This window comes from Canis lupus, chromosome 18 (genome assembly GCF_003254725.2).
Source record: "Canis lupus dingo isolate Sandy chromosome 18, ASM325472v2, whole genome shotgun sequence".
Lineage (NCBI taxonomy): Eukaryota > Metazoa > Chordata > Mammalia > Carnivora > Canidae > Canis > Canis lupus.
In genome coordinates this window covers 55,298,265-55,309,383 of record NC_064260.1, presented here as the reverse complement: position 1 = coordinate 55,309,383, position 11,119 = coordinate 55,298,265, and positions in this window count along the sequence as shown.

Sequence of the window (11,119 nt, the reverse complement as noted above, 5' to 3'; positions counted from 1 at the left end):
TGTCCTGTCCTTTCTCCATCTAGATCCTACTGATAGGATCTGTAACAGGCTCCAAGGTCTGGAGACATGTTTGCTTAGCAAAGTGGTCAATTAACTTCAGGAAGGACAGGGGCAAAAGGAAGCTGGTGTGTGTGTGAAGGACTGTTCTGAACCTTCCTCCCTGGGATGCCAGCTAACGGAGGAGGAGCAAGTTTGGCTGATTTCTTAGACATTCTTTTTTTTTTTTTTTTTTAAGATTTTATTTATTTATTTATTTATTTACTTGAGAGAGTGCGTGAGAGAGAGAGGGCACACGCGCACAAGCAGGGGGGAGGGGCAAAGGGAGAGGGAGAAGCAGGCTTCCTGTTGAGCAGGATCCCAGTGTGGGGCTCCATTCCAGGACCCGGAGATCATGACCTGAGCCGCAGGCAGACACTTAACCGACTGAGCCACCCAGGTGCCCTCTTAGATTTTCTTACACTTGCTACCCTTGTGGTGTTGAATTACTCATGTTATATCCCAACAGCCTTCCCTGGTACCATCGTCTCCATCATCAGCCAGTCCTAATGCCTTTGTCAACCACTGCTGAATTATCTTCACCGTGGCTGCTGATGAACACCTCCCCCTCTACCTCGATCATCACTGTCAAGACCGTGCACAACCAGCCTTATACTCTCTTGAGTTAGTCCGTGGGCAGGACCACCACCACCACCTTGGGCTCCATCACCAGCAAGGTCACAGCGGGGCAGCTCTGGCCCTTGCACAGCAGGTTGTCATAAAGGGCTACCATGGGAGCTGACCCAGAACATTCTTCCAAGAGGACTGCACCTCCCCAGGAGAAGCACAGCACGTCTCCAGGCTCCATGGCCCCCGTCACCAAGAGCACCCTTCTTACCCGACAGAGTGTCGGTGCCGCAGGTGGGGACAGCAGCTTTGGAAAGCGAGTTTCAGCATAGAGGACACTTGGCTGCCTGTAGGGGGCTTGGTGATGAAGATGGGGGTGGCGAAGAGGAAGATGAAGAAGGCCAGGTCCACGCAGCCCATGGTGATACTGTAGCCCACGGCACCCACGTTGATGCTCCAGTAAAGCCAGTTGAAGAAGCGGCGGCTGGCGTGGCGGCCAAGATCCATCACTTGCTGGGCAGGGGTGAGAGTAAGGGAGGCCCAGGGGCACCCTGCCATGATGTACCTGCCCTCCTTTTCCCACAGAGATACTTCCTGAGTCAGTGGGTGGACATTCCAGCATTTTCCTGGTCCCTGATCACTAAATAGACACAGTAAATAAATACTGGTTGATTGAATAAAGAAACCTTTCCCTTGGGAGTTCATGATCAGGAAAGTTTGGCACAGCTATTTTTGCATGCCCATGGAACACATTTTCTCATTTTCACCAAGTGGTGCACACAACAGATGTCTCTCATGCCACTTTGTTCACTTCTATTTGATTTATTCCTTTGTCTTTGAACAACCTACAGTACCTACCACCTCTATCATCAGAAGAAAGCCAATAATGATCAGGTCTGTTTCACGTTATTAGGTGGGACATATGGGTATTGCTGAAAGGACAGTTAAAACTCTAATGGAGAATTTCCTCTGCAATTTGGAGATGCAGAGTTCCCTAGTGTGGCCCAAGCCTTCTCTTCCACTTGCTTCCTCTAATATATGCCCAGTCAAACAAGGTTGGCATATCAGGGAAAACAGAGGTGGCCTCGCACACAGCCCCCTGAGTGGGTTCTGGCCTGGTTGGGGAAAAAATCAGGCCTCCAGCAAGGACAGAAAGACTCAAAATCTTTACCCAGGATTTGGATCAATCTGCAGCAGTCAGGCCCCAGGCGCCCTGCTGGCTCGGATCAGCTGCACTGGCTGATCCCACCTCTCTCTCCCAGACCCTGGTCCCAGATTCTGACCCAGCAGGTCTGGGGCAGGAAGAGCCCAGGAGTCTGCATTTCTAAAAAGCAGTGAAGACTAGAGGTCAATTTTCAAGGTGATTCTGTGCCCTGTTATGCCCATCACCCTTTCAACAAAGCACCGCATCTCAAAATCCACTGTTCTCCTTTGTCAAGCTTTACTTTCTATAAGTGCATTGGGGATAAGGTAAGTATTTCTTTTTCCTTTTCCAAAGGTAAAATTATAGTCCATACAGATAGATGCATGCCCTTAGAGATTCTGAGGGGTCCTCCAGGCATTAGAGGGTGAGGACCATGTCCATGCATTGGGGATTTTTGCTGTAGACTTTCAAGCAGAAAATGGAGTAAGTCCCATTATGTGCAGGCACTTCCATTTATTAACGGGATGCAAATGTATATGACAATTGCAGCTCTGAGGGGAAGACCAGGCAGCCTGTTCAGGATATAAATGAGCTCTCCCAAAACGAGCACTTTGTCAAGAATGATGGACGGCCCTTTCTGAAACCAGCAAGTGTGTTAAAAATACAGCTCGTGGGTATGGCTGTCTGCCAGATGATGACAACCCTTCCCGCCCAGATACCCTCCATCTGACTGCCCCCCCTGAATTCTGCAGCAGCCCGTCACTGCTTTGGTGTACCCACTCCTGTTACCCCCACCCACTCCCCACTGTAGCCAGAGACATTTTTAAAGAACTCAAATCCACCTCTGTCTGTTTCAGTGTTTCCAACCTGTCTTGTGGGTCAGGTTCAGAACCCCTAGGGCAGCCCAGGGCACCTGGGGTACAGTGGATATCAATGAAAGAGTGGAATGAAGGAAGAAGAGAGATTCCAGGGTACCTGGGTGGCTCAGTGGTTGAGCATCTCTTTGGCTCAGGTCGTGATCCCATGGTCCTGAGATTGAGTTCCACATCGGGTTTCCCTGCAAGGAGTCTGCTTCTCCCTCTGCCTGTGTCTCTGCCCCTCTCTCTGTGTCTGTCATGAATAAATAAATAAAATCTTGAAAGAAGCAGCAGAAATAGTAGTAGAAGGGAGAGTCCTAGTAGCAGATATTGGGGGTCTCCTAGTCTAAAGGAAGGTCAACAGTAGCCTAGGAATGGACAGGAAGCCCTGGGGGAACTGAGTCCCCCATCACCAAAGGAATCCAAATAGGCTAGATGAGTAGATCCTTGGTAAGGACACTGGAAACTGTGTAGGATGCCGAACAGTGGGCATCAGCAGGATGCAATGATTCTTTTTAAAATGCCCCCTTTATGAGGAGAACCCTCTTGCACTGTTGGTGGGAATGTGACCTGGTGCAGCCACTCTGGAAAACTGTGTGGAGGTTCTTCAAAGGGTTAAAAATAGACCTGCCCTACGACCCAGCAATTGCCCTGCTGGGGATTTACCCCAAAGATAGAGATGCAATGAAACGTCGGGATACCTGCACCCCGATGTTTCTAGCAGCAATGTCCACAATAGCCAAACTGTGGAGGGAGCCTCGGTGTCCACCGAAAGATGAATGGATAAAGAAGATGTGGTCTATGTATACAATGGAATATTCCTCAGCCATTAGAAACGACAAATACCCACCATTTGCTTCGACGTGGATGGAACTGGAAGGTAATATGCTGAGTGAAATCAGCCAATCGGAGAAGGACAAACATTATATGGTCTCATTCATTTGGGGAATATAAAAAATAGTGAAAGCGAATAAAGAGGAAAGGAGACAAAATGAGTGAAAATATCAGAGAGGGAGACAGAACATGAGAGACTCCTAACTCTGGGAAATGAACAAGGGGTGGTGGAAAGGGAGGTGGGTGGGGGGTTGGGGTGACTGGGTCTGGGCACTGAGGGGGGCACTTGGCGGGATGAGCACTGGGTGTTATGCTATGAGTTGGCAAATAAACTGTCCCCTCTATGATGGTGAATACGTACAATTAAAGAACCTTTGAAAAACAGAGGCGGTAAAGGAGAAGTACAATGAGTCCAGGGCCTGATCATAACCATTGTTACCATTTTTTCTGGTTTCCCCTTTTAGCTGACTCCTAGTCTTTTCATATGACTTTAATCATACTCTGCAGTTCTGCCTCGCTTTTGCTCAGCAACACCATATGTGGTTGTTTTAATCATATTACTTATTACTTAAAGTTATGGTCTAATATCCCATTGAGTACAGCTAGCAAAATATAGCCTTGTTGGGGATCCCTGGGTGGCGCAGCGGTTTGGCGCCTGCCTTTGGCCCAGGGCGCGATCCTGGAGACCCGGGATCGAGTCCCACGTCGGGCTCCCGGTGCATGGAGCCTGCTTCTCCCTCTGCCTATGTCTCTGCCTCTCTCTCTCTCTCTCTCTCTCTCTCTCTGACTATCATAAATAAATAAAAATTACAAAAAAATATAGCCTTGTTGTTAGGCATTCACTCATTCATTTGGTAAATATTTACCGCATTCGTCCTGTGTGCCCCGTGCTGTGCAAAGGCATACAGAGAAAGGTTCAGAAGTCCAGATATTTGCCCAAGTGCTCCTGGCTAGTGAGTGGCAGAGCTGGGATCTGAGAAAGGGATTGAGAGGGGACCCCACCTCTCACACTGCTGGTTGGAAGGGACTTGCTCTTCCCTGGCCCCCAGATCCCCACGACGCAGACAGGGCTTGCTGTGGTGAGGCCTGAAGTCTAGTTGCCCTTCGTCTCCTTGACCTGCTCTCTCCTGACCTTGGACAGGTGGATTAACACCCTGAAACCTTAGCGTTCTCGTGTGTAAGGTGGACCTGAGACTAGCGCCCACCTCCTGGGTGGTGAAGAGGATGAAAGGGGTTAGCACGGGGGCGCCCACATCACCCTGCAGCCGTCGCGTGGCCCTTGGAGTCAAGGCCCCTCTGGTCTCCAACGCGGGGACCCGGCGCGGACAGGGGAAGCGGCTCGTGTGAGGTGGCGCCTGGCTCCGTCCCGGGGTCCTCGCTGGGCGCCTCCCCTGGTCAGCCCCGAGGCGCAGGCGGCAGGTTGCTCGGGATGGAGCTGGGGGCCGGCGCCCCGGAGCCGCAGCAGGGGGGGCGCGCAGTAGGGGCGCGGGGCGGCGTCGGGGAGGCGGTGGCGGTGGCGGCAGCAGGCCCAGGCGCCCAGGGGGACGAGCCCGGCCCAGGTAGGGCACCGGGTCGGCCGAGACGCCGAAGGAGGAAGGCGGCGCCTCCAGCCTCTCCACCAGCAGCACCGCGGCCGCCCGCGCCCCGACCTCAGGGGCTACCCAGCCTCGCCCTCCGCATCCCTGTCCTGTCCCCTCCCCTCCACCCACGCCTGACTCTCCTCCTCCTCTCGACCTCCCTGCCCACCCTCCTTCACCCTCTTCTCTGCCCCTTGCCCCCCTTTCCGTTGCTCTCCCCGGTTGCCCTGACCCCTGGCCTGCACCCTGGGGAGGGGGACCTCCCACTCCCCCCCACCTCTGCCTCCTCTCCTCCCTGGGCCCCTCGGCCTCTCCCTCCAGCTCAGCCTCCGTCCAGCTTTCTGCTTCTTGAGAAATTCTGGGCTCTCCTGCTTCCCCTTCCTGCGGCCACTCTGGGTCACATGGTGCCGTGGGGGGCTTAGGAGAACCGAAAGCCTGGGTCACAGGGTCTGCGCCTGCCCAGCTTTCTGAAAACCTCCCTCCTTCCCCAGCCTAGTCCTCCTGCCCCCACCTCTGGAGCCTGGAGGAAGAGTTTCCATCTTTCACTTTCATTTCCTTCCCGGATCCCACTTTGGCTGCATCCTCTTCCGATCACAATCCAAAGCCACTGTGACACAACTGGAAACACCATTTGTATTTTTTGGTTTCCCCCTCTTCCCCATCCTCGCCCACTTGACTGATGCAGAGACTGAGGCCCAGAGGACCTGTAGGAGGGGGGGGCAGGACGGCTGTTCCAGATCACTGAACTGGGGTTGAACCACCGCTGGGGCTCCTGGGTGACAGGGGAAGCTCTCCAAATGCAATTCAGATTGTGTAAGTGCTACTGGGGGGAAGGAAGCAGGGACACCTTCGGGAAGCATGGGGTACCATAGAAGGCCCACAAGTGAGTTGAGATTTGGACAGCCTGGATCTCAGACTAACCCAAACCAGGCCTCAACAGCCCCTCCTCCAAGCCCTGCAGTGCACTTGGATGAAGAGCTGGCCCTCACTCAACCTAGAAGCCCAGTGAGTTCTGACCCCTGCCTTCTTCCAACCTCATGACGGTCCCCAACCACTCAACTCCAGCCCCGGGGACCTTCTTTCTGCTCCCCTGACTGCTGAGTTCTGACCTCTGCCAGAACTGCTCTTCTTCCAGAACCCTGCAAGGCTGGTTTCTTCTCTTTATTCAGATTTCAGCTGAAATGTCCCCTCTTCATAGAGACCTTCCTGGTGGTCCTAGGTAGCTGCCTGCTGGATTCCCAGCCCCCATCCTCGGTCACACTGTCTTGTGTTCATATCTTCAGAGCACATACTATTTGTCTAATTGCTGGTTCATTGTTTTCTCCAATAGAAGTTCCACTGGGCCAAGAACTTTGTCCTTTTTTTTCTTTTTTTTAAGAATTTTTTTAAAGAGCAATTTTAGGTTTACAACCAAATTGAGAGGGAGGTACAGAGATTCTCATATGCCCCCTGCCCTTAATGTGCACAGCCTTCCCCATTATTAACATCACCCACCAGAATGGTACATTTTTAACCAGGAATGAACTGATACTGACCCATGATAATCACCCAAAGTCTATAGTTTACCTTAGGGCTCACTCTTGGTGTACATTCTATGGACAAATGTATGAGGAAATGTGCCCATCATTATAATATCACATAGAGTATTGTCACTGCCTTAAACATCCTCTGTGCTGCATTTATTTATGTGCCCACTCCCTACCCCCACCACTCCCACCCCCCACTCTCCAGCAACCACTGAATTTGCTGTCTCCATCTTTGCCTTTTCCAGAATGTCATAGAGCTGGAATCATGCACTGGGTATAGCCTTTTCAGATTGACTTCTTCTTAAATACACATTTAAGATTCCTCCATGGCTTTTCATGGCCCCATACCTCATTTCTTTTGAATAACTGTCTGAACGGATGGACCACAATGTATCCATCCATTCACCTACTGAAGAACTGTAGATGTCCCTCAAAATTAGGTTCTTAAATTTAGTATCAGGTGAGAAATACAAGCTGTGATGGATGAGGCAAGCCCATGTAGGGTAAGGTATAATATGGGGTGGTGAAGAGAAAGCAGAGCTCCCCGCCCTGGATTCTGTGTCAGCCACTTCAGTCAAGAACAGATGCTTTGGATGACGTGGGCAGAGACTGGGGTCTCCTAGCCTCTCCCTCATGCTAAGATTAAGCTGCCTTTGCCTCTTCTTGGAGGAAGCTCAGGATCATCAGGGCATGATGATGAAGTGCATGTCACATCAGACTCAGCTCTGTTCTCTCTTGGCAAGATCACCAGTGTGGTGGATGTGATGAACGCCATCCCAGAGGGCTGAGTTTTGCAGATGAGAGCACTGGTCTGCTGCCAGCGACCTTCAGTGACCTTGCCGGAGGACAAAGGGAAAGTGACCTCATTGAAACAATGTAGTCAACAGACGAAAAACAGAGAGAAAGGCATCAAAGAAGAGACAAATTAAGTTGCTTCCTTTCTGTCTAGTCTCCATTCCCGAGGTGCATGGGGGCCAGGAACTTGGGTGGGGTGCTAGGGAAGGTCCTGGGATCTGCTTACCTAGGGAGACCACTGGGGAAAACTGCCTTTTACAGATAGCGGGAGTGGCATTCTGAACATAGACGTGACTGTCCCCCAAACACGAGTTAAGTTTGATTGCCCACATTTAAGGGAGCTGGAGAGCAGTTTCAGTACTGAGGAGACCCAGAGCAGGTGGCCTGTGACCATGACCCATAAACAGAAGCAGTTTGATCCAGAGAGAATTTGGCCACCTGATGTGCAGTTTTTGTTCTTGCTTTCATTATTGTTTTTTGACTTAAAACATTTTTAGGGCGCCTGGGTGCCAGGACTGAGCCCCACTTCGGGCTCCCAGCTCAGCGGGGAGCCTGCCTCTTCCTTTCCTTCTGTCCCTGCCCCCACCCTGCCGCTTGTGTGCTCTTGTTCCCTGTCTCTCTCTCTCTCTCTCTTTTAAATAAATAAAATCTTTTAAAAAATTACTTAGCTTATGGGGCATCTGGGTGGCTCAGTCCGTTAAGTGTCTGACTCTTGATTTTGGCTCAGATCATGACCTCAGAGGCGTGGGATCGAGTCCCATGTGTGGCTCTGCGCTCAGCAGGGAATCCGCTTTAGATTCTCTCTCCCTTTCTCTCTACCCCTCTCCACTGCTCGCTCGCTCTAAATAAATAAATAAATATTTAAAAAAATTACTTATCTCCTTGAACATTCAGAAATATGAAAATCTAGATTTCTTGCTACTCTTGAAGTTGGGGAAGGGGTGTGGCAGGGGGTCTGTGAAATCTGGGCCAACATGCTGACATGGAGCTGCCTCTTGAGCCTCACCCCCAGCAGCTCCCTCTCCATGCCCCCTGCCTCTATGCCGCCCCTCAGCCACTGTCAGCTTCCAGTCCTATCTCTGGAAGTTGGCATGTGCTGCACCCCGCTAGAGCCTAGAACCTCCCATCACTAACGAATCCTGTTCCCTCAGGACTTGACCGAGATGTCGCCTCTTCCAAGAAGTCTCCTCTAGTTTCTCAAGTTCAGGTTAGCCCTTAGAGGCACCTGTAGGGACTCATGTCATAAATGCCTGCTTTACTTGCCTGTTTATCCCATTAGACTAGAGACTTTCTGAGGACGGGGTTGTGTCTTCATCTCTGTTCCAGGCACATAGGAGGATGAACTCCAGGGCTGGACAACTGAGCAAAGGCCTTGTCTTGACTTCTCAAGAGCTGTGTGATCTTCATTAAGTTACTTAACCTCATTGGTACTTTATCTGAATAGTAGAGAATGAAAAATACTTACCCTGTATGCTTTTTTTGTATCAAAACAAGATAACCCAGCCTGGTGGTTGGCATATGTAAGAGCTCAGGAAACGTCTGCACCTTAAGTAACTAACAAATAAATAAACGTTGATATTGCTCACTGTGCGTTGGAGGCTGTGCAAGTGGCTGAGGATACAGCAATAAGCACAATGGACACAAATCTGGGCCCTTGTGGAGGTGACGTTCCAGTACTTGGGCAACAGTTGAGCAAAAGAAGAGAAGGGAATAAAACAGAACAGACGAGAACACGGCACATTTATTGTCACATATAATAAAGGCTAAAATGAAAAACCAAGTTGAAACGAGATACAGAGATGACAGTGAAGGCTTTTTATTATTATTTTTTTAATTTTTATTTATTTATGATAGTCACACAGAGAGAGAGAGAGAGAGAGAGAGGCAGAGACACAGGCAGAGGGAGAAGCAGGCTCCATGCACTGGGAGCCCGACGTGGGATTCGATCCCGGGTCTCCAGGATCGTGCCCCGGGCCAAAGGCAGGTGCTAAACCGCTGAGCCACCCAGGGTTCCCAGTGAAGGCTTTTTAGATAGAGTATGATATAATCATAATTTACTATAAATCAGAGTTTCTCAACCTTGGCACTATTGACGCTTCAGACCAGATGCTTCTTTGTTGCGAGGGCTGTCCTGTGCATCATAGGGTAGCTAGCAGCATCCCTGGCCTCTGTTCACAAGATACTACTAGCTGTACTCCTTTCCCTATGTTGTAACAATCAAAATGTGATCAGACATTACCAAATGTCCCCTGCAGGCAGAAAACTGCTGTTAGACAAATGTTTGCTGGGGAAGGGTATAGTGGGCTGCATGGTAACCCCCAAAAAGATACATCCATATCCTAATCCCTGGAACCTACGATTGTTACCTGATATGATAAGAGATGCCATTAAATTAAGGGTCATGAGAGGAGGTGCTTATCCTGGATTATCCTGGTGGGCCCTTAATGCCATAGACAAGTGTTCTCATAAGAGCAAGGCAGAGGGCAAGGACAAATGCCACATAGAAGGGAAGACAGAAGTGGAGAGCAGATGATGTGGCTGCAAATGAAGAAGTGCCAAGGAACTGGGGTCTCCATGAGACATGAGGGTGGGGGTAAAGGACAGGCTTTGTGAGGGCCTCTGCAGGAAGTGTGTCCCTCCTGACATCTTGATGTCAGGCTTCTGGCCTTGTGGATTGTGGGAGAATACATTTCTGTCATCTGTCACCAGATTTGTTAACAGCAGCCACAGGAAACTAATCGGAAAGATCTTACCTCATCAGTGAGTGTGTTTCAACATCGAATGTTCTAATGCAAGATTCAAATTGCCACAGGAGAATTTGTGAAAGTGGTCACTGATGTCAGATGAGTGTGATTTCTCTGCACTTTTCACCCAAAGCTGAAAAGTTAGTCAGAAACTTTGGCCAGTGGACTCCAGACACCAAAAGATGTCCACAGGACAGTGGATAGATGTAAATGTCAGGCCCTCTCCATGGCACGCTCGGCCACACGTGGAAAGGGCCAAGATGACATGGCTCAGTCGTAGTAGGACAAAACAAACAAACAAACAAACAAACAAACAAAACAACAAGAAACCTTGGGGATTTTATTAACAGATTCGGGATGAGTCAACATTGTTTGGGTCACCTGAGGCCACAATAGAACAGTGGTTGTCAAGGTGATGGGATTATACTGATTTGTTTTCTTTTCCTAAATTCCCAGAGTTGCTCTAATGCGGTTCTAAGGCAAAGTTACACAAAGATCAAATTTGGTATCGAGGGTATCCTTCTGCTCAACTTCAGGCTGATTTTAATAGACCATTGGGTCCAGCGGGTAGCAATCCGAGGGGAGGAAAGGCCTTGAAATCCTACCCGTGGGAGAGAAGAGACAACTGGGCAGCACATCCCTATTGCCAAATGTCCACAGGGCTGCCCCCTGAAGAGGGCTTTATTTGTTTGTTTGCTTTTTAAGATTGATTTATTTACTTGAGAGAGAGGGAGCAGAGGGGTGGGGCAGAGGGAGAGGGAGAGATTCTCAAGCAGACTCTGCACTAAGTGTGGAGCCTGATGTGGGGGCTCAATCCCAAAACCCTGAGACCAGGACCTGAGCCAACACCAGGAGACAGACCTCAACTGACTGTACCACCCAGGCTCCCCTTGAAGAAGGATTATATGTCTCAGGCAATGCTTCAGAGAAGAGCTCGGATTTCAGGGTGTTCGAGGTTTCAGCTCTTGAGTCCCTCAGCCCTTCCCTGTGAAGCAGGGGTTTTCAAAGGTCCATGGGTGTCCTGTGGGTCTCCAAGACC